The sequence below is a fragment of the Anser brachyrhynchus genome (genome assembly GCF_964034855.1).
Source record: "Anser brachyrhynchus genome assembly, chromosome: 4".
Classification (NCBI taxonomy): Eukaryota; Metazoa; Chordata; class Aves; order Anseriformes; family Anatidae; genus Anser; species Anser brachyrhynchus.
Window position 1 is genome coordinate 60,410,182 of NC_137698.1, and position 24,336 is coordinate 60,434,517.

General features: G+C 41.3%; 1 protein-coding gene and 1 long non-coding RNA gene across 2 annotated transcripts in view; both read left to right on the top strand.

Annotated features, from left to right (window-relative positions):
• Positions 1-24,336, top strand: part of PPARGC1A (PPARG coactivator 1 alpha) — a 361,741-nt gene that overhangs the window by 40,273 nt on the left and 297,132 nt on the right. The window lies entirely within an intron of this gene.
• The window catches only part of LOC308194694, a 101,520-nt gene that overhangs the window by 14,394 nt on the left and 62,790 nt on the right, over positions 1-24,336 (top strand). Inside the window, exon 2 of the long non-coding RNA XR_013950802.1 lies at positions 6,586-23,470. This is a non-coding gene — a long non-coding RNA (uncharacterized lncRNA). The remainder of the gene's footprint in view (positions 1-6,585; positions 23,471-24,336) is intronic.

Consider the following 24,336-nt stretch of genomic DNA (forward strand, 5'->3'; position numbering starts at 1 on the left):
ATATTTTAACTTCATAAGATCTGGAAGGGAGTTGTTTAGTGATTTTCATTGTACCGCAGTGCTGCTGTATAAAAAGCTGTATTAACATTTATAACAGGCAATTTTATCAAGAACTAATACATAATATAAATCTGCATTAATTATTGCCCTTGTTAAAAATGTGATGACAAAATGTTGTAAATCTTTGTTTATATATCTATTAAACAACTGGTAACTACAGCCGGGTTGTTTTCTGTGTGGGAAATAAACAAAAAATCACAGTCCAAACACACGCACTCAGTTTCATTATTAAGTAAGGGACAATGAGAGATTTAGATGAACTGCAGCATATGAAATGCTTTGCTCCCGGTACAAAAGGAGAGCAATTTCACGATGTTTATCGGTGTTGTGGTCCAGCCATTGCATAATAGCCACAGCTAGCCATAGTACACATAATTATGATATATTCACAGATTCACAGATTTCTCTAGGTTGGAAGAGACCTCAAGATCATCGAGTCCAACCTCCGACCTAACACTAAGTACTCCACTAAACCATATCCCTAAGCTCTACATCTAAACGTCTTTTAAAGACCTCCAGGGATGGTGACTCCACCACCTCCCTGGGCAGCCCGTTCCAATGCTTAATAACCCTTTCGGTAAAGAAGTACTTCCTAACATCCAACCTAAACCTCCCCTGTCGCAACTTTAGCCCATTCCCCCTCGTCCTGTCACCAGGCACGTGGGAGAATAGACCAACCCCCACCTCTCTACAGCCTCCTTTCAGGTAAGTGTAGAGAGCGATGAGGTCTCCCCTGAGCCTCCTCTTCTCCAGGCTGAACAAGCCCAGCTCCCTCAGCCGCTCCTCGTAAGACTTGTTCTCCAGACCCCTCACCAGCTTGGTCGCCCTTCTCTGGACTCGCTCGAGCACGTCCATGTCCTTCCTGTAGCGAGGGGCCCAAAACTGAACACAGTACTCGAGGTGCGGCCTCACCAGAGCCGAGTACAGGGGCACAATCACTTCCCTCGACCTGCTGGCCACACTGCTTCTTATACAGGCCAGGATGCCGTTGGCCTTCTTGGCCACCTGGGCACACTGCTCGTAATCTCTATTATCATAATACGTTTTTCTTCCACAAGAGAAACTAGATGTGTAGTGCTGTGTAGCTGACGATTTTGCTATCTTAAAGAGATGCTGAGTATTTGAGTGATGGTTGAATTACCTATTTTATACTTAAGTACTTAATCCCAAGAAGGTTTAAATCAACGTGTTAATTGGTAAGTGATACTGTAATTATATGTATAATCATGGAAATTTTGAATCCAGATTATTTACTTGCTCTCAGGAAATTAATCTACAGAGGTCATATATTAGATTGCTTGTTTATTAAGTGGAACCCCTGTAGTTACAAAGTACTGATTGGCTATAAGCTGGATGAAGCATTCTTATGGCTGTATCCAGCAGGTGTCAACAGTTCAAATCTTTGAGTGCGTATTGATCCAGATTCAAACAGTTCATTAATCTAAGCACACATTATATAGATTTTTCAATGTAATTTTGAAAGAGTTGAAAAATTGTATTGAATGATGAGAGATGATACTCAAATTATGTTTTTATGGCATATCTCCCTTGGGTTTGAGAAATACTCAGATGGGCTTGGGTGCTAAAACGGGCACTGTGTTTTGATTTGTATTTTCAGATGTACTTTTCTGGCTTCAGAGGAGGTTCAGTGGGTGAAGTACTCTTTGCTTGCTGGCAGACCAAACCATCTGTTTTTCTAGCATCGGGTTTGTCACATGGCCCCTGCTTTCTTTTCGTTTGCTTATGTGGAAAGAGTGTTGGTACCACTTAGGAATCCCAGAGATATCCAGACATGCCTTGTTTTATGGCTTCTCCCTGGTCTTCATCCTGAAATCCTTTGGAGTCCTCTGGCAAGGCAGTTCAGCACAGGCTTGAGTGGGATGGCTCTAATGAAATCATCTGAGCAGCTTGAACCTTTATCGCTAAGCATGTGCTTAGATGCTTTGTTTCATAGGCAAAAACACCACGGAGACCCTGTTAGGGAAAGTAGTCTGAGGTAATTGCCTGGATCTTCCCCTCTGGCGTACCTGAGAACAGAAATCAGCTGGTCATTCAGGTAACTCTCAAACACATTACTCTCACGTACAAATTCAGTGAGACAAAGACTGCTTCTCTTCCGTGATGAATTCTGTCAGAGCTCTATCAGCTGGTGCATCTTGGGCTAAAAAGCAGTCCAACTAAAGCAGTTAGGCTTTTAGTTCGGCGGTTGTAAGATTTTACTACTTTTCTCTTCTCTGCTAATTGCTAGTATATTAGCTGAAGTAGATGACAAAGAAAAGAAAGAAAAAGATGTTTCTGCTGCTATTAAGGAGACAAAAAAGAGGGGAAGATTGTTCAATTTTAAAGGAAAAATGCGATGTAGAGAAACAGCTCAAGGTTTTCAGGAGTTATATTTTTCCCTTACAATAATGATCAAGCTAAAGATACACTTCAGTTCTGCTGACCAATTTTGATTAGATTACTATAATACTTAGTATAATACTTAGTGCCATGCATTAGGACAGCAGTAATGCTTGCTTAATCAGTTACAAATTGTAAGGTTTTTTATTCTTTTCTTTTTCTGAACCCCTGCCATTTGCATTTTTTTTTGCGATATTTTAAAAGTTGATACCTCTTTGAGACATTTGCTAGAATATAAAATGAATTGCAAGGCTGCAAAGATAACCACTGTGCAATAGATCATTGTAGATCTGATGCAATAATGATACTGTACAAAATCTAACCCAGCCATCTTACCATGTATGCTTCTTTTATGCTGACAATATTATTTTCTAGTACTAACAACTAACTTTAGCATTTCTCAAGTTCTCTGTTTGATTTCATAAAATACAGCTTGTGTTGTGCAGCTTGCATACTAAAAAAAAGTATGCAAAATTGCAATAAAACTTTAATGGACAGAAGTTTTTAAGAAGAGTTGACATGCCTGTCAAGATAATGCAGATAGAATTTCATACATCTGCAGTAGGACACAAAATTAATTAGCAAAGAATCTGACACTGCTAGTCCTTTTTATTCAGTTGTATGATAGCTTCAGTGCTCTGTAAAAAAAAAAAAAGCAGAATTAAAACTTCTCAGAATGGCAGGTTTTCATCTACAGATGTTAATGCATGTTAAAGTTCAATTAAAAAGAATGTGCATTGTATCAACTTTTTTTTAATAGAGTAATTATGGTACAGCTTCTGTTCAAAGGTATGTTATTTAATAGATTCCATTTTTATGCAAAAGATTTGTGGTTTTCAGCAAGTTATTGTCATCGTCTTGTAATTTTGGATAACCAGGCATACACAGTAGTGCAGTCGGCCATCTTCCGTCAATTCCAAGGGTGAAACTCAGGCACCAAGACTGGTGACATTTCCAACGTGAAGTACAGGTTGAGCACTTCATACAAATGTAAAATACCAAGGGCCCTTTGTAACCTTTATGTTTTTAAAGGTATTTTATCCAGATCCCCACTCTGTTTTTGGAACATGGGTTCTCACAAAGCAGTTTTCAGATGCAGGCTGGCTTCACGGTGCCACTTGTGACTTCTGCGGATGCTTGAGTGGGGTAATGGCTTCTTTCTTTCCTTCCTTCTCGGAAGTGAACCATTTGGGATGTCACAAAGGGGTTACCGGGGGGCCAGGCCTTTATGTGGTGCCCACGTTTGCGGTGGGTGCAGATGCTGTGCGGAGCACCAGGTGTCACTGTTCCTCCATGGTGAAGTGCCTGCCTGTGCATTTTTTGGGCTGGGAGTGCAAAGTAGCTGGAGGTGGCAAAGGTTTGCAAATTTCGTTTGTGTTGTGCTACTTTGGATCATGTAGTCGTGACCTTTGAGACAAACAGCAGCTGGATTACTAAGCATTTTATCGTGTTATTTAAGCATCAAGCGTATAGTTGGGAGAGAGGCATCAGCAAGCCATTTTTAGCTGGATTGGTGTGAGCCAACTGTGGTCTGCTATTTTTGAACCACTGAAACCTTAACGCAGAGGAAAGACAGCAGTTTTCTAATCTCCGTTTTCCATATCAGCAAAGGGATGATTTTATTTTTAGCTAGTAACTGGAGGAACTGGATGAAAACTCTACCAGAACTTTGCAGATGAAGGTTGGTTAGGTAGTATCTGCCATAATTTGTCTCTTCAGTCACTTGTTGAAGATCTCTCCCTTTTTTCTGTTCTTAGCAACAAAATGCAGATTTCAGCATTGTTTAAGCTGAAACTAGCAGCCAAAGGTAAGAAATAATGGGGAAACACAGGGCATGCACTGACAATGTGCTTTTACACCTTTATTTGGACAAGAATTTATTTGGAAAGAAGTACCAGTAAAAAACTGAATACGGACCTTGGCCATTGATGCTGCACATATTAAATTAAAAGCTTAGACATAGCCTCAGTAACCTATAAAATCTGTCTTGGTGTGAAGGCTTTCTCCAGGTCTGTCATCCCCTTCATCAAGAGAGGGTTTCTACTAGGAGGAAGTTGTTCAGTCTGGAAACAGAGCTGTAGCTCTTAAGATCTAGTGGATAGTAGCTGAAATTAGAAAACTGGAACTGCTTATGCAGTTATTTTATATGTGAATTTATCAGCAATTCTTATTATTTTATCAAGTAGCAACTCACGTGTCAGCTGACATGTTTAAATCATGAAAAAATGTCTTTCTAAAAGATAACCTACAAGTAGTTTAGAAGGTATGGACTTTGTGCAGGAATTAGCAGTTGATTTTTTTTTTTTAGTATTTTCTAGTATGTGAGACCTAAGGCATTGAATCAGTCTCACAAATCCACCTCCAGGTTATCTTAGACATTTGCTGGCGTGTGACCTCTGTATTTTTGCTGTGCTTCTGAGCAGAAAATCGCAGATTGTACCCTGGCAGGATGGAAAAGGCTGAAAGTCATTGATCTAATATGGCTAAAACTTGCAGCGTGCTTTTATGGTGTGTTTGTCTTCAGAAGAGTAATACTGTGTAAGTTAAATGCGGTTTTTTCTTGTCCCAGTGAATTATGTGCAAAAGCTACTTAGCTTACAAGAAAATCTTTGTAATGTTGAATGTAGCAAATGAAACCTGGACTTGTTCCTTTTTAACGCTTCTTCCCAGTCAGTGAGATTATTAAGCAGGCAGATTCATACAACCCATTGCAGGCTTGTAAGAGGTAGAGATAACTGATTTTAACTTAGCAAGTTATGCTTTGGTGAAGACCTAAAAGTTGAAGAAAATTGAAATCGTTTTGCTAGGTAGGCTGCTCAGAGGAGCAAAAGGCAGGTTAAAATATTTCTAACGTCACAAACAGGACCAAGTTGTAACAGGATGTATAACTGTGGTAATGTAACGTTGTTCGTGGGTAGTAGAAGTGCATCTTTAAGCAATAAGGATGGAGGTGACAAAACTTCGTTAATTAAAAGTACAGGTTATGCAGCTCAGCGGGTCTCCATTTCACAGTTAATGGATTGCTACAGGGATTCTGTTACAAACTAGAGGGGGGCCCTGTTCCCCATAGGCATTTTTAGAAATAAAAGTACGAAGTTGCATCCAATTAAATCTGGCCAATAGACCCTCTCTAAGTTTAGCCTTTGTATCGAAGCTCTTACTATGTTTATAAAATTATATATGTTTATAAAATATATATATATTATATAGAGGGAGAGAGAGAGAGACCTTATTCATTGACCACTGAATTGTGGCCTGCTGTGGGATGGAGTGGGCTGTTCTCCATGCCGCTTATACTCTGGTGGGGGAAAAAGAAATTCATTGTGAGAACTTAATGCTGCAATGACGAGAACTGGCAATTGGCTAGAGTTCTTAGCAGAAGTATAGAGAAGCTTTTTTGGTCATACATCTGTGGTTTAAGTTACCTGTGCCACTGTTTCACTGCGAACTCCAGCTGCTGCCCTGTGTGATAGGGGATGCCCGCTCTGAGCTGCGTTACTGATGCCTTCCTGTGACTGAGGTCCATAAAGCGTCTCCCGGTGGAACCAGCAAAGGCGGCCTCACTGGTCTCTCCCAGCATCATTTCCTCTTGCAGTCAGGGACAGTTAGGTGAGCCGACACATGGCATTTCTCTTGCTGCAGAAAGGTTCCTTCCCCCCTACTAAAGGGCCAGAAGGAAAGAAGAGTGTCGTGTGCTAAGCATGGAGAATAAAACGCGGCTGCTACTTACAGGTGGCAGGAGTGGCTAGGAACCAGCGAGATGTGAGATAACAATCCAGGGACCAACTTTATTCAAATGCGTGCATTTTCTTTAACATTTATTTAAATAGTGAAACTCTTTGATTGTTAAATTAGCATTAAAGCAGGATGGAAACTGGTTTACAGCCTCTGGAAGGCAGCCACACATCATCAGTGTCATAAATTATGTCCTTTTTTACCAAGATACTGGCTGCCAGCTGAAAGGTTAGAAATAACTTATTTTATTTTCAAATGCAATTTGCAGTTTATCCACGGAGAGAAATGAGCAAAATGGATGCAGCTGTCTTTTAGATTAACCCCATAGAGTCACCAGGCTTGGAGTTCCCAGAGAAGTGTAATGCATTCAGTATTATCTCTACACAACAGGAAATCCCAACCCTACTTGGCATCTGAGAGGCAGAGGTGGAGGTACATGTGCCTGTATCAGGAGAGAGCCTGGGCTGTCGTAATGACAGACCGCTGAAAGAAAGCCATGGAATAACTCCAGGATGTCCATTTAACAGTGGAGTGATGCAAACACAGGTTGATGATGTAAGAGGCCAACTCTTCTAGGGGGGAGGGACATGATTTTTAAAGCATCTTTTAGTGCTGATGAGAAATACCAAATCTTGCTACTCTGGTTAAGGCGTGCTATCTTACTTTAGCTTTTGGTGAAATTTCATCCTTTAAAGAAATGGCATCTTCTGTTTTGGAAAACGTTGTGCCTCGTGCCAAAGATATGACTATGTGAAGAACTCCAGTGAATGGGAGAGGTTGTCATTTTTTTCCAATTTATTTTGTAGTTCGCTTTTTCACTGCAGTTTGTGCATTTATGCAAGTCAGTTTGTCAGGGCGAACTGTAACATAGGAGAGTAAATCTTAAATTAATAGATCCAGTGGCTTAGCATTCGTGTCAGGTTATGTAAAGTTATTTTAAAATGATACATAAAATGATTTTTAAAAACAGTGAGCCCCCTAGGTTGTTTAATTTTCAAATCCATCACTCAAGCCGAGACGGTTTACAGTGCATGTGACACAGCAGAAGAAGGATTACTGTACGTGTGAAGCATGAGGACAAAGATTATTGAGGAAATACCAGAGTCAGATCTAGCTAGGAATCATTACTTTGTGTATAGGAGGTAATATTTATTTACCATATAACTCCATTTGATACGACAATGAGACTGAGTCCTACATTATAAGCATGCAAGTTGTCTGCAATATAATCTATGTGATATAAAAGCTTTTTTTGTCACACAGCTGCATCATTAGAAACCCAGTGACATTTTGTGTGTGGAACTGCAGCGGTCACTTACTTCTTAAAATACTTTTCTGTAGCATGTGCCTTTTTTAATGTTCAAACAAAACTCATGTCATATATCCTTTCTCGATGTCTTGTGACCTGGGAATGGAGTTTATTGTATGAAAACAGCAAGTAGAAACTGGAACCTTGCAGTGAGAATGTGCGGTTCATTTAAAGTCCAGTTGGATGAATCATTGTTGACGATCTTTTTCATAAGATGGTTCATTGCTGTAGATTCTTAAAGGGAAAAAACAAAATTGTAAAATCATCCTTGAAACAATTCTCCCTGCGTGTTACTGGTGTATTCCTGGTGCTCAGGAAATCAGTGTCAGTGATGTAATGGGAGTTTCTACATCATACTGGTATGTCATTCACACGAAGAGAGCATCGTGGGAGCTGGTGAGATTGATGTCCTCTCTAAGAATAGCACTGATTATAGAACAGATTTTCCCATATACAGAGCCATTTTTAATTCACTGCCTACTGCAGCTGCCAGCCTGCAGAGATAATTCCTTCTAGCAGAATAGCTCTAGATTATTATAGGGAAATCAAATTTGCATAAAAGCATTTTATCTCTCCCCTTTTTTTCATGTCAAAGTTACCAAACATTCACTGTCAGTTACTTTTTTGTGTGTAGGAAGAACTTCGTTAGAATTACATCTTAAGTAAATTTTGTTAGGATTTTTCCGGCTCTTTGTTGTTTTGTGTAATTTAGAATGAACACTACACAACTACAAGTAATTATTGCTAGGGAACAAGCAAGCCTAAAAGAAAGGAAGAGAAAATGGAAAGCTCTTCCAGAGCTGGTTTTGCACACCTTGAGGGACCGATTCCTAGCTCCATTCATATCTGCTTACTTGTGTTCTCCCTGTACTTGGACAAAGCTTGCCAGGATGGGTCCCTATGGTTTAAAAGCACAATGTAACCAACCATTGATCGAAGTGCTGTGCAAATCTGAGTAGGCATTATCCTTTACTGATGAGGAAACTGAGGCACAGGTAAGTTAAATGACTTGCTTTGGGTTGCAGACAGATAGCCAAAGAGACTATTAGTCTCTTGAATTGTAAGTGGTTGTCTGCATGGTCAGACTGTTCTCCACATTGTTATGTCCTATAGCACTCATTCTAACAGATTCTGAGGTTCAGCAGCCAAGGGGAAGTCCATTCGTTTTTGGGGTGATACTTTAAATGCACTTCTGAACTTCAGCGTGGGTAAGTGCAGTGCTGGGTATCTCAGAATCTATATATAAGCTGCTTTTTCAGAGGTCAGGGAAATATTGTAGGCAAGTCTTAAGGCAGAGAAATAAATTTTCCACCCATTTGGAAACCTGGGCTTGAAATTTTTCTTAGTTGTCTTTTTCTTCAGTCTTGTTCCTAATGGAACGAATGTCAACGAAGAACCGTTTAAAAGTATTTGTGAAATTTGTCTCCTTCTCTCTTAAGATCTCTAGTATGATTTGCAGAATTCTAAAACAGTTGCTGCAGAAGCTAAATAGTTAAAGGAAACACCAAGGTGTCATTCAGTTGCCTGAACTAAGGTGGCTAATGCCATTTGACACAGCCTAGGGCAGCCTCCACCTGCTAGTCCGTAAAGGTGCAGGCATCCCATAGATACTGTCAGATCCAGTCTTGGGTGTGTGCTGTCAGATGCCTGTTTAGGCAACTGAACTGAGATCCCAGATTGACTGCAGGGCTAAGGTGTTTTTTTCTTTTTTGAGCAAACGTAACAGCAGGAATGTAGCCTAACGAACACACTGGCCATGAAGGTAAGATGGTAGTTCAAATCTGCGTGAAGAAAACCGTTCAGTACCTTAAGATAGTTTCAGATTCTGTATTTGCTGCCTTACTCCTTTGAAAACTCTTGGAAGTGGGATGGTAGGTGTGAGTACGTAGTCAGACCCTTGTCACAACAGTTGCTTGGTGCGACAGAGCAGAGGCTACACAAGAATGGATTTGTTTGCTTTGCCTTGCATGAGTTGCATCCTCATGTAGACTGGAGGCATCTGGAGCTGCAATTTACCTAGCCTGGCCCAGTGGGACCTTGTGCCAGTTAATAGCAGCTGAAGTGCTGAGTCCTCCAGGGAGGTGCTCCGTGTTCTTCTGGCACGTGCTCTGTAGGACTCAGTGGTTTGGGTTGGACTGGCCAGGAGAGACATGAATATTTATAGTGGTAGTTAGGAGATCATGAACTATTACACAGAGACAATTAATTAGCGACCTCCAAGCCTCTTCTGGCTTCATTGATTTCAGAAGATGGGGCTTGTAGAGGTCTTGGCCACTCTCTGCACTATCAGCAGTAGAAATTATGGTTTCCCTTAACAGCACGTAGAGTTATATTTTTCCCAGGAACTGTGATAGCCTGCTTAAGTACTGTGCTCCCTGTGCTATCAGCTGCTAACGCAGAGTTTATGGTTGTAACAGGCAAAATGACTTTGGAGGATTGTGCTGTAACCTGATAGTTTTTCCCCTACCCTCAGCGTTATAACATGATTTGGTCTTGCCTGTGGACGGAAGTAAATCATATTTTGCCCTCACTGCTAAATTGTATTACGGCCCTGACCTTTATAGGTGAGACAAAACTGCAGTATAATGTGGTTATAGGAGTGCTGTGTTACACAGGGAAAACGTGGTTATCCGAGGGTCCCATGGGAGCGTCCTAAACCAGAGGGTAATCAGGAGTTTGGATAACCAGGAATTTCAGCCTTGCAGATGTGTTGAGCTAAATCAAAGCTTCACCGCTGAAGCTGGGGAACATACGTGAGCCCAGTAAATAGGCATTCAAACGTAACATAATATTCAGCGTGATCAAATGGAGTGGAGCGGGCCCTCAGCTGCTGTGAGTTGTCATGACACTGAAGTGAAGCTATGACAACTAACACCATCTGGGATCTTCCTGTCTTCCCAGATTGGCCCTTCAGTGTGTTTTTTTTTCTAGCATGATTCCTTCTAAAAATAGAAAAATTAGAAAAGTCAAGCCAACAGGCACTGTAAGGTCCCATTAGGCAGAAAACCGGAGGTAAAAACATCCTGCTACAGCAGCCGTGCCGGTATGTGGGTACAGTATGCTAATGTAAATGCTCTTCCGTATGCCGTGGTTTCAGGCAGAGCAGTGGAAGAAATCGCTTCAAAGAACCACTCTGTGGTGAAGAAGGCTCTAGAAAGCATGTACTGCGGCAAACTGAGGTGCCCTGTCTGAAAGGAGAGCGGCAGGCCCCGTGCGAGCCCTGCGGAGCACAGGCCGCAGAGGCAGCGCGGCGCCGGACGGGGCCTTGCGCCCTGCTCCTGTGGCTTCCCCACGAGTCTGAGTGAAGCCTTCCAGCCTAGGTGCGCAGGTCCCGGCCCTGATCGCTGGCAGCTACCGATCCGTTTACCTCGAGCCTTTCTTGCATCTTGTACCTAAGGGCGAGTCCTTACTCTATGTAATACGGAGCTGGGTGAAGTGCTCTGCAGGACGTTGCGATGATTGCTTGGCTACTTTCAAAGTTACTAAACGAAGTCCAAAATTAATTGGAAGGTTCTCAGCATTTTCAGGGTTTAACAGCGAGAAGACCCTAAATGTTTGCACAGTTGCGTCGTCCAGAAGGATGTGTAATGTTAGCAAACATCTTCGTGTTCCCTTTCGCAGACAGCTTTTGTCGTCCTGCTGCGTAAGCCTGGCAGTGGGGACTGCCATCCTTCAGCCACTTAGATATTGGACTTTGCTGGGTCTATATGTGAGTGTGTGTGTGTTTGGGTGTATATGCCTCTGTGGAGAGGGGGAATGCTTTTGTGCGTGTATACATGTAGTGCTAAATAAAACAGTACAATTGTGTTTCAGATATTAGTTTAAAAATTTTTTATGCCAAGTAGTTCTCCTGCTCAGTCCTCTCCACCATGGCCGTTTCTCCATTTCTAGTCTGATGTACTTCCCATTCGTGGGAGCTGAGTATACAAGTGGAGGAAAAGGTGATTTCACAGGCCCACAAAGTGTATTTCATTTTTAGTATATGCTATAGATTGGGCTTTGGTAGCTGGTTTTGGTTTTCTCCTTTATAGCAAAAAGGGATGGAGGCATTTTGCTAACACAGAAGTTTAGTTTCTGGGGAGCCTTGTAGTACGTAGGAAGATGAAGCAGCAGATTCTTAAGCAGTATTTTTTGTTGATGTGGATGAGGGTACCCTAGGTTACAGAGTATGCAGCTCTGTAAATCCTTAGAACTTATGATTTGCTACGTGGAGTGATTTCTGTTGCTTCAACTCATAAGTCATAAGAAATAATACTACGGTGTATTTTTTTTTTGTGCCAACATTTGAAGCACAAAATACAAACTCATCTATCACTCAGAAACTGTAGCAGGCAGACTACTGTATGATTGAAATGTAAAATAATATTATGTACTTGGAATACATTTCCTATGGACCAGCCAGCTCCCCCTGTTGTGCCATCTAACATACTAGAGCCTACAGTTGTATTACTGCAATTTTGATGTGATTTGAGCAGACATAAAAATTTATTATGTCAAAGTTGTTAAAAAAAAAATGCTTTAAGCAAGCATAATTATTTACTGCTTTTCTGCAGACTGCATTAGCTGATCATTAACTGTAATTAAAAATAGCTTTTGGTGGATTTTGTAAAGAAAAGAGTGAATTTCATTTGGGCTTTTACCATCTTGTGTACATGACAATCTTGACAACTGTGTACCAATCGTTTTGTTCTTGTAACAATCAGATAAGAAGAGACTGATCAATGGAAGACATAATAAATTAAGGGTATAATAATGTTGCTTGTCAAGGTATTGTTTTCTAAATAAGACCTGGCTTGCAATTTATCTGGTATATTTATATTAAATTGGAATTACACTTAGAGATTTGTATAATTGACTTGCTTTGCAGTTTAAAGAAAAATAGATTAACTTCTAAATTGTGTGTTATTTGCTGTAAGTACTGGTGATTAGTTTGGTTCAGGTGTAGGGTGAGGGAACCAACAAACTGGAACAAGAGCCCCGTCAGATGAACAGCACCATCGTCCTTTACAGGTTACATTGACAGTGAAATTAAGTTTTTCTGTTCCCTACAGAGAGTTCTTCTCTGGGTTTTCAGCAGAGAGTTGGTGTGTTCTTAGTGGTTTACTTTTAAGCTTGCCGTTATCAGCAGTTTATTGAAGCAGCTGTACAACACACAATGTTCTTCTGCATAAGCATTTTGCAGAGAAGGTTACAGCATCATCCAGAGCCACTCATGAGGAAGCTAACCTAAGGCTAAAGTAAAAGGACAGAAGTGTTTTTTTATTGATGATGCACTAACCCATTGGGTTTAGAACTGTGCCTTCTGGTTGACTTCTTGCTTTATCTGAAACCCAAAAGACAAAACTCAGTGACCAAGCATAATGGTAATCTAGTAGTGAGAAAGATGAGTAAAATAACTGGGGTTTTTATACTTGAGCACTTCCGTTATCGTGGTTGGAGTTTTAGATAAGGAGCTTTGCACAATCTGAACAGGCGTCAGTGTTGGAAGAAAGTATATGGAATTAGAACAGCGGATGTGCTTTTTTGGAAGGGAATCAACTTCTGTTGCAGGTGTAAGTTTTGAAAAATATAAACAAGAAGCAGAGTCCATGCAACAGTACCATCAATTAAGTTGGTTTAATAGAATTTCAACTTGTTAATAAAGCAAACATTTACTAATCTTATCTCTTGTAAGCAGGAAGGAAGTTAAAGTGCACAGTAATGCACATTGCTGTCAGGAAAAGTGGTTTATAATATCATAAGATATAATTTGCAATGAAGCAAAACCAGCAAATGGCTACGTGGGAGCACTCTTTATCCTCTTGATTTAACTTCTTCCCCTCCCTTCCCCCTTGGTAGCTTTTTTGTTGTTGTTCATTTCTCCAGTTTCGTGCATCCTTAGCATTTCCTGCTGTAATCTGCTTGGATATCAACAGCCTGGCTGTGCAAAGATCATACTGCTGGATACAGACGAGGTGAGGGATAAATGGTGTGAAATCGCCTTCCCTCAGGTTTTTTCTTTGCCTTTTCCCTGTGCTGAGCTACTTTGAAGAGCGATCGGCATCACAGCTTAATTACACTCCAAGGAATGCTCTGATATCTTTGAGACTGACAAATGGTGGTCTGAGGATGGAGGGAGTGTGTTTGTTGAAAAAAATCACCTGTCATTTTTAAAAAGGTGAATATTATTGATTGATAATGAAACAGTCATGTATTTTCCTGTCTCATCTGGCTGATTTTTCCCCTTTTACACACAGATCTTGTAACACTCTCAGTGCTACCAATAAGAGCAAGGCTCTTTGCTTTTAACGGAAGACTAAGTCTTGACTAAATGTAGGTTCTGAAGACCACGTTAGGATTCCTGAATAAGTGAACTTCCCGGAGCCATTAAATTCCCAGCCCTTTCCAAGTCAGGGTGCTGATATTTGAACACCTCACTTCGGGCTCCTGTTACAAATAATAGCCCAGAGTGTGAGGGAGGCGTTGGGAGCGCTGGAGTGACAACTGCAGCAGTGTCCCACTGCTGTTGTGTTGAGGAGAATGAATTGCTGATTAATTCTATAGTTTTGCATGCAATACTGATTTCTGAAAGCACTCCCCACCTCCTTTGTCTGGAAACGATCCCATAGTCTGCTGACATTTGAAAGAATATACAGCTTATCTGTTGTGAAGTCCACTGAAAAATAATTTACTATTCACATGTTAAATATAGGGGCAGTTGGTCTTTTTATACTGCTGCAATAATTCTGTGAGGAAAATTTCAATGATGAAAATGAAAAAAAGTTAAAATAGTCATAATTTACTGCTTTAGTCTGCAGGGCAGCTGTTTTCTGCCTCTATCTGTATTCTAATAAGTCTTTTAAATGAAGAGATTTATGAGATTATTTTAATTTTGATGTCTTTTTAATGCTTCATGCATTTTAAATACAACCTTTTAATAGTTTTTGAGATTGAAGAATTTAATTTTATTTTATACTGCAGAAATAAATGTATTCTCAGGAGACTGCACCATTATTACAGCTTTTTTTTTAATTCAACATATCTGGCATATACAACTGTCGTACTAACCAGTAATGCTACACTTAGCGTCAGATGCAAGGCATCATTAGAGTTTGAGAGACAATCTGGCTACTAAAGGTACTTAAAAAATAAGGATAAAAAAAACAACTTAGCAAAACTCTGGTAGGCCCTTCCAGCTGTTCTCAGTGCAGCAGAATAGGTGCGGTGCTGCCGCGCGAGGTGCCTCCGCATCCCTGCTGCCACCTCTCCAGTGCATGGCTGTGCAAAAGGCTGGCTCTGTCTTAACTCCTCCCTGTGAAATCTGGGTGCTTCTGCTTTGCTTTGGTTGCAAGGTGTTAGCAGCAGGCGTGTATTTTATGGAAGAGCAGAAGGAAATGGACAGAAGGCTTTAATGGAATAGGAGGACGTGGGACAAGCTCACCTAATTTTAGCAGTTTGCAAACACAGCATGTAGCTGGTCACAGACCCTTTCAGAGGTGAGGTAGTGGGTTTTGCTGGAAGGGCATGGTGTGTGTGTCCAGCAAGTCTGGGAAGTACGTGGGGATGGAGACTGGCTGTGTGCCAGTATCACGGTATCCGACCGGGTGAGCAAGCAATGCATGTCGCAGGGGCAGTCCCTGCTGCTGCCCCAAGGTAGTCCCACCTCCGCACTGCCAACTGTGGCAGCAGGAGTGGCTCTCTGCAGCTGGAATTCTTGCCAGGAGTCCTGAGTGTTACAGCTGTTGGCACATCTAACTATTTTATATTAAAAATAAGTCTGTAGTGGTGTTTGAGAAGATGTGGCACGTGCTCTTCAGGCGCGGTCAGCTCTGTTCCCTGCAGAGAGGGATCGGGACCTTGCTGAGCTCCAGGATGATCCTGGGTTTAGCTGACCTCCTCTCTTTTCATGTACTTGGGAAACATGTGAATGCATTTCTTACAGCCACTGTTGCTGTACTGCCTTGCATGGACGTCCATAAGTCAGCCATAACCACTGTTCTCCCATCCTCCTAAAATACTTCTGTTGAGATTTGGCAAGGCTCAAGCTGTTAGGCACATGAGGGATCACAGAAGAGCTCTTAGTACCCTGGGAGAACATCCTCCAAATCGTACTTTCTGCCTTGCCTTCAAGCAAAGCTTGAAATGGTCTTAGAAGTGACTGGAAGATTCCCAAACAGTGTGAGAATCTCTGTACATCTTACATGTATTTTATTGTTCAGGCACTAGGCTTCAGTATATGCATTACCTCTGGGGGAGTTTTTCATATATGGGTAGGTGGAAATTCTGACTGAGACAATAAATGAAGAATTTGTGACTTAAAGGAGCAGTTCAGAGGTAGGGCAGGGAGATGTCTGCTGTGTTTTTATTAAGAAAGATACTGTAATATTGGTTCTATTGAATGCTATAAGGTATGCCAACAATTGTGCAGTGGTTCATATGGGAATTCCTGAGTAATGTAGGCTTTTTTATGGATTTGATATTCACATAGATTTCAGTAGCCTCCCAACTGGATGAAATAGCACTTACTCTGTTAAGTGCCATCTACAGATAGATGACTGCAATGAAAGGACTGTTAGGTATCTAAACAGGTAGGAATCATCTTAAAAGAGGAAGAGGTTTTTATTTGTATTTACTTGTAGCTCTTTTTCTGTTTTCTTTAATGGTATGTTGTTCTTTGAGGTGTAAAAAAAAAAAAAAAAAGTATTCAGCATAGCAACTTATTTGAAGAATGCTTTTTGCTGATGATGCAAAACTGGGAAGGAGGGGTGGATATACCGGAGGGTCATGCTGTCAACCAGAGAGACCTTGGCAGGCTGAGGAAAAGGTGGTGTACAGTGACAGGACAAGAGGCAATGGGCACAAACTGAAACACGGGAAGGTTTGTCTCAACATCATGAAGCACTTCATTCTGTGAGGGTGACTGAGCACTGGCGTAGGTTGTGGAATCTCCCTTCTTGGAGATGTTCAAAAGCTGCCTGGACATGGTCCTGGGCGCAGCCTGCTCTGGGGGGCCCTGCTCGGGCAGGGGCTTGGACCAGTTGGCCTCCAGAGGTCCCTGCCAACCTCAGCCATTCTGTGAATATTTACTCTGGCTATGATTTGTGTAAGACAGGCATTTGAAAGAGAAAATATTAATTTAACGGCATATATGGACTCTAATGCATGAAAATATTTTGGGAGAAAACATGAACACTGGAATGTAAAGCCAAAAAGATAGAGTGAGCAAAGCAAAGACTGTGTTCAATGAGAAAATTGACTGAGAACTTATGAGATCCCTTGGGATTTAATAAGTAAAGCAACTCCATCCAATTCAGGAAATGCCCTGAACTGAAAACAGTTGGAAGCTCTCAGAGGAGGGGAGGAAAGGTCATATATTATTCCTTGGGCACCCACATCTAGCCACTATTGAAAATAGGATTAGATAGACACTTGGCCTGAAGTGATAGACTGGTCTTACTTGCCTTTCTTATGAGGGGTTCAGTCACTGTAAGGTGGCTGTTACCTTGTTAAGTCAATACGCTGCTAGGTTAGAAGAGTAAAGATCAGCAATGGGAATTCATATTTGGATGAGTAAAATCTGAGAGAAAAATGTATTTACTCTGTGGTCCCGTTACAGGGATGGAAGTTCTGCATGATGAGGTGCTGGCAGAACCTGGATGTCTGGCTTTGCACGTGTCTGCCCTGTGCCAGCAGTTCCCTGGATCAATTAGTGAAAACAAATACACAAATCATTTCCGCATTGTTATCAAGAGATACAACGGCTAAGTCGCTCAGTGAACTGAACGTCCACGTTTTGGTGCTAATTCCTCTGCTGTAGTGTTACAGGCTTCTGAGATTTCTATAATCTTAAAATGTAAGGCATAGAAAAAGTAATCTGTTAATTATCAGAGAAGGAAAAAATAGGAAGTGAGTAAAAGCAGGCGAGAGCCAGTATCTATCTTTCCAGCTGGTTCTACTTATTTTGAGCAGTTCTGCCTTCATCTGCCTTGTGTTATTCAGGCTAAAGCAACAGTATTTGCTGTGCATGCATGTGAGATTTCAACTACCACACTTTAGGTTTGTAATTAAGAAATTAATTAAAATACTATACAGTTTACTGCACAGTCTATCAAGAGAAGGGCAGTTTACAAGATTTTCCACGTGCGTGCTATAAATTCAGTGCTACAGATATACAGAATCATATTCACACTGACAGTACTAGTTATCCTCCTCCTGCAGAGGAGTATCACAAAAAATTATTGTGAAGGGCTGGTTATAAAGTAATTGTCTCAGCAGAAATCTAACCTGTAAGAATGCAAACTTTAATGCTGGAAGACCAGCATGGAATCTGAAGTGAAAGTAGAAAAGAGTAAGCAGAGAGATGTAAAAACAAAGCAAAAAATAAACCCCCAGACTTCTGAATTTGCCTACGGTTTTCTGAGGCTACTGGTGAGCTTCTGTCAACCTTGTGTTGATGCCTATTCAGTAGCAATATGTCAGAATTCAGAAGTACAAGTCTGAAAGTTGTAATTCACTTCTGTGCCATTAACAGATGCAGAGCCTAAATTTCAGACAGTCTGATTTTGGGCTACGTGATGTAATTCCAGCAATTCCACTGTCTGCAGAATCTGTAGTTAAGATTAACTTAACTGAAGGCGCTAACAAAGATGCAGCTTTTTGCAGATTCTAGGCTGAGAGTGAGCTCACTTTCAGTGAAATTGTGGATTTCCTACTTTTGTATGTTACCAGACAAATAAAGGAGAAATACTTGAGGTAATACTGCTCATTAAAAAAAGTGCCTCATAATGCTTAAGGTGAATTTTTGGAAGATAGCATGTGTAAAAGTATTGCCAGGAAACTCGTCACTTCCCATCTTTCCAGTGATGAAGGTAAGAAACAGTAGGGGAAAGAGGACACGTTTAAAACAGGAGTACATAATGCTGATGTGTGGATGGTATTAACAAAACCTTCTTCTCAGTTCAATTACCCTATTAAAAGCATCGTGCCTTACCTGCCTTGAGAGGTATCTGCTAGAAGTGATGCAACAAAAGCCATAGGAAAAGATAAGAAAATAGTATTGGTAAGAAACTTTAAAAACAGAAAGTGGGGCAGACAGAACCAAACCTTTCCTTTAGTATCTTATCAAAAGGAATTGAATGAACTTCTGTAGCACAGTAAATTATTGATCTCTTTCAAGAAGGTTTCATCAAAACTTCATCAACACAGTTGAAGCTTTTGCACATCTCTCAAGAGATGCTACGCAGTGGGTATGAATTGGGATAAACGATTCTTTAAACATGAAATGGCTCCTGCCTCCCTCCTGTATTGCAGCAGCAGCGCATTGAAGTTGGACAATGCCAGTCAGTGCAGACTGTCTTGGAGAGTACAGTGGAGAAAGCTGATAGATTGTTATAGAAAGGGCACTGGTGTTAAACTGAAATCTGACATCTCTGTGCACGCTGAATTACTGATTAAAGTTGACATTTTTTTGGGAATTACAGTAGTGTACTACAGGGGACAGCTTTTTGCCAGCAACCAAAAACTTTCGTTGAGTCCCAGAAAATACCTCTAGAGTATTTGGTCATTGGTGCTACTGGCGATACTATAACATGGCCTAAAAAGGTCAGTCAGATTGTAATACTGTAATGGGGAGTTTAACTACTAGAATATATAATCTAGTCTTTGCTGAAGTGACAGATATATAACTATTGTAAGAGGAGAATTGTGAGATTTCCTTTTATTAGATGTTCAAGTAGATACTAGGGCACAGCAAGATGCCCGAGTTGGCTGCTTTATTTGAGTGCTCTTTATTCATACTTGAACATTGAGCTTTTACTGTTCTAGAGTCTATATACTCACTAGTAAAGCTCCCTTCCATGCACCACAATTTCTATTAAAATTAAAGGACACACGGAAAGGAAAGAAATGATGAAATATAGGATGCATTAGCTTAGACAGTGCAGAGTTAGGAGGAAATAGGAATAACCCAGTTTTGGGTCTAGAGCTATTGCTCCTTCTTTTATAGGAGCAGTCATAGAAGGAGAGATGGCTTGTGGACAGATTTTTTTTCTTTTCCTTCAATGCTGGGAGATGCAAACTGGCCCAGTATCATCTTCGTCCTTTTGAACCTGAGGAGAACGAAGGAAAAAGAGTGTTTGGCTCACAAGGCTTCTGACGTTTGGCTCCTACAGGGACAATGCCTCGATCACTGAAGACTGATTTATCTTTGTGTCTGAAATGAAGACAGCAAATGGCAGAGTACTGTGTGCTGTCTTTTACCTTGCAAAGCTCTAAATGGCTTAGCACCTGCCTGCTTCAAGATACTCCTTCCTCCTCCATCATGCTGTCCAGTTTGGTCAGCAGGGCCTTTTGCGTGCTGTGAAGGGAGGAAAGGTCCAAATGTGACTTGTTTATGTGGAATGTTTTTGCCTTCCAGCAGGGCTCTTGCTAGCTCAGGTGAGTTGCTCGTTAAGTGGCAAAAGAGAAAGCTGTCGGCCCCTGCACTTGGCATCTCCTCTCAGGAATACAGCGGGTTGCGGTGAATGTTTTTTGGAGTTTCTGTAAGGCTAAACTTCTTCAAAGCAAATTAAATTCCATCCTAGATGATGAAATATAAATGAACATGTTGAGTACTAGAAACTTGATAGCTCTTTGTGAAGCAGTTGAGGAGCCTTTGTTAAGTACTGCGCTCTCCACCACGGTACGAGACGTATTTATTTCATGTGCATTTAATAATTCAGTAAAGATGATGCCCGAAATGCTTAAGTACAATGAGGAATTATTAATTTTCTGCAGCAAGGTAAAGGCACTACGTATGATTGCCTCAGAGGATATGCAAGATGCAGAAAATGAAATGAAATAAATAAAAAGTGGCAGGTGACTGGTTTCTGGGTGTTGCGAGGTGGATTTATTAATTGCTAATACAGAACGAAGTCATGAATTACTCAGTCATTGCCATTGTTTCAATTTTATGACTTTCTTCTTAAATACAGATTCGTTAGGAAGGAATCAAATGTCACTGGGCAGTGAATTATACAGAAACAAATTTATGCTTGTGAATGCTGATTTCCCATAATAAGTTATGACTTTAAAAGGACACCATCAAGGTATTTTTCATAGTTTTGGCGCAACTTTTTTCTTTGCTGTTGTCTATGATAAGCCCTTGTGCTTGGGGTAAGGAAAGCTATGGTATACATTTCTTCCCTCTTTTTTGCTTGATAGTGTATGAAAGAGGTTTGATTACTGTAGTTTTTCCTATCACTCATTTAAATGTTCATATATTTAAGTAAAAGAGCATTGAGATATTTTGCTTTTAAGTACATATGTTAGAACTATCTACATTGTCAGGTATAACGACTGTCTGGCCACCTTAAAGATGCACAGTCTTTGAGAAAGGCTTTACCTTGGAAATCTCAGTCTGGTTGGGCTTAAACACCTCGCTGCTGTAACCGTGGAGCTGGCTGGATCGTGTCCGGCCTGCCAGGAGGAGTTTCACGCTCCGGTGGGCTTTGCAACGTGATTCCTGTGCTCGCGGGCTCTTACCTCGCGTTCCTTGTTTGGTCACGAAAGTGTAGTTTGTAGTGGTTTGAAGCTTGAACTAATGGGGGAAAACAATGGAGAAACAGCTTGTGGCTCCACGAACTGTCATGCGTGTGAAAACACCTCCGGACAGTTCGGTTTGTGTCACTGCTGCTCTGCTGTGGTGAGTGAAGTAAAGATCAGAGTCTGAAAGAAATTTTCTGGGCTACTCTTGGTTTGAAACAGTGAGTGGATAACTGTGTCTCCATGGGGCAGAGCAGGGTAAAATCGAGAACAAGGTACTCCTTCAGAATGTTGCATGGATGTGCTTTGTGTGTGGAAAGCAGTGTCCTGAGTCTTGGCCAAGAGCTATGGAGGAGTGGTATGGCGTGAGGTTCTCACACGGGTCTCCATTTGAGCACGACACCACGCTGATCGCTTAATACACACTGTCATAAAATGCAAGGTTTTCCTTTTGGCTTAGCTCTTGATGCTTTGGCCACGACCTTAAAAATGTAAGCCATACGTATATGTAAAGGACTGAATTTCTACCCAATTCCTTCTGCATCTGTTTAATTTCTTTCGGGGCATGCTCAAATACCCTTATAGACGCTTTTTAGATGTTTGTAGACGTTTTAACACCATTCATAGAACGTTCCTTAGTCCTTGCCTAGCTGAATTATTTGTAATTAACTCAATTTCATTTTCCCTTTGTATTCGTATCCTGATGCCAAAGCAAGGGTGAGGCGCGCTCTTCGCAGTGCTGTTGCAGTCGGGCGCGGAGAGCTGCCTGCCCTGCCGCTGCCATCCGTCTATTGACTTCTTGCAGCAAGAAGCGGGCTATAAATCCCAGGCTCCTTGGTGCCGGGCTGGGCTGTGGGGAACTGCAGGGAGCCCCGATGAATTGATGAACCCTGAGTTGTTGCCAGCAAGCCCAGCGCGTCTCTGGAAACAGACAGATATTAAAGGCCGGATTTGTAAAGGCGTGAGGCATCTAAGGATGCTTCTGGGCACCTCGCAGGAGTTGAGGGAAAGGCCTTCTGTGTCCTGCAGTACAGAAATAGATAGTGCCTGTCCGTAAGGTGCCGTCTTCACATTTTTCATGGCTCAAATCAGAGCCAGGTACGTGACGGGGGGCTGGAGCGTACCTCTCCAAGTGCCTGCCGAGACGGGAGCGCTGTGGGCATCGCTCCTTCAGCAGAGCCGACGTGACTCTGAGAGTTGTATGCTTAAATAAATTAGTGTGCAGTTTCAGTGGGGCTGCACGGTTTTGTGGGGAGCCCGAGTGGCTTGGAGATTAATGAGCTTTGGGATATATGACTAGGAAACGAACTGTGGTATGTGGGTGACATGAAACACCAAGGGGGGTCCATAACGTGAGGGGTCATGCAAATGCATAACAAGGCTGTCTGCGTTGTCTCCCTTGGATCCTTCTGGAGTCTTTGTTGGCTTGCCCGCTGTGGTCCAGCAAGGCAAGCTGGTGTTCTGCAGCTGTATATGGCATTTCTCCAAGCTAATTTTGGGATGGGGAAATTCCTTTTCCAGCTTGCAGTTCTTTCTCCGTGATCAGCGGAAAAGTTGATGAGATATGGAGAGCCCGAAGAAGAGCCCGTGGAGAGTGACAGCTCAATCTATAGGTACTCCTGGGGGAGATGTGAATGAAGGTTTAAGGAATGACGTTATAGGAACATGTGCCTTTTCAAGATTTGTTAAGTGCTTAAAACATTTTTAATGGATCGCTTTGTGCCTAGGCATAACTTTGTTTTTGTAAACAAACTGGGTTCTGAAATGCCACGCAGACAGAACTTGACAGTGCAGATCATCTCGGTATTTGCTGTTACATATATCTTTACGTTAGTTCAGTTCATTTCTGAGACAATACTCTGGAAGAAAACATAATTTGAATTAATTATTTGCGCATATGGCATATGCCTGATGTCAGCTAATGCTGTATTAAGGATAGACATGCTGGGCACACATTAAATAATAGAGTAAATATTTGTATTGTTTATGATAAACTAGTTTCTTCTGCAGATCTTCATTCTTTGTGCCTCAGTAAACATTCCCATTGGGCTTATTTACTCTGATTCATATAGTGCAATATGTTAAGTGTTATAAAAAGTGTGTGTTTAAATCTAGGTTCTTCTGCAAGGCCCCACTGTGTTTTCAGAGCAATTGTCTGTTTAGTAACACTTTAAAATAATACTAAAATCATTATGGCACTTTACCATTATATGGAATGTTTGATTAGCATTAATCACAAGGGTTTGTTGTGTGTCAGAAATGCTTCTATAGAAATTCCATTGTAACCTAACTGTAATGAAACAGACATTTATCTCAACACGCTTCAAAATATTTATGTCAAGTCATTATTTCAGGAAAGAGTGTAAGACTCAGATGCCCGAAGTTGTGCAGCAATAGAAGAGAGAAGGATCGTTCTTTTGGATCAAGGACCCTGCATGAGAAATTTACAAACAATCCCTTACCTTGGTAAACACAAAAAGGTGTAAGAACTAATCCTCTGGTTTTAGAGGGTAGAGGACAAGAGCAGACAGTTGTGGTCTGGCAGATGTTGTGGTCCATCCACGTGAGGTTGGGAAGTCTGATGAGCGGCGCTTACAAACACTCAGGTTGACTTCCTGACTCCAGAAGGTGACAACACTGGGTATCCGAACGTTTGTGTGTGTCTGAACTCTGCTCTAGTTGTCCCTGCATTATTCCTTCTTGTTTTCGTGTGCATGTTCTCAAATGTATAATGCCTTGAAATATGTTGAGCAGAAAACGCCACCTGGCAGGACATGCATCTACGTGTGTCTAGATACTCGAACAAAATAACAAAAATGACAGATCCCAATTTCTGGGTGACTTGAAATAGAACAGAAATAAAACCAGCAGTATCATTACATATTAAGAAAAGAGCAGGCACTATGAAAAGGCTTTAAAATAGGAGTAACACCATGATAATCTTGACTGCAGACTCTGCAGTCCAGCCTTGTAAGCAGTATAACTCTCTTGAGAGTAGATGACAGAACTTAAGTCGTAAAATGTGCAGAGCAATAGATGAATGCAGGCTTCCCCTTCACCATTATTGGGTCCTCCTTTTTCCCAGGCTGATGCTCTTAGTATATTAACATCATCAGTATCATCATACGTGCCTAAGATCTCCCACGTTCCCAAAGACAGTATAACCATTAGACTTTCAGTTAATACAGATAACAAAAGGCCCCTAATAAGTAGTTTGGCTTTCACTTCAGAGGCAGAATAAGGAGAGGCTAGGGATATTTGCTGCTAATTCACATATGCTGCAATGGGAAAGAATTCTGCATTCAGGAGCCAGTTAAACTGCAGTGGCCAAC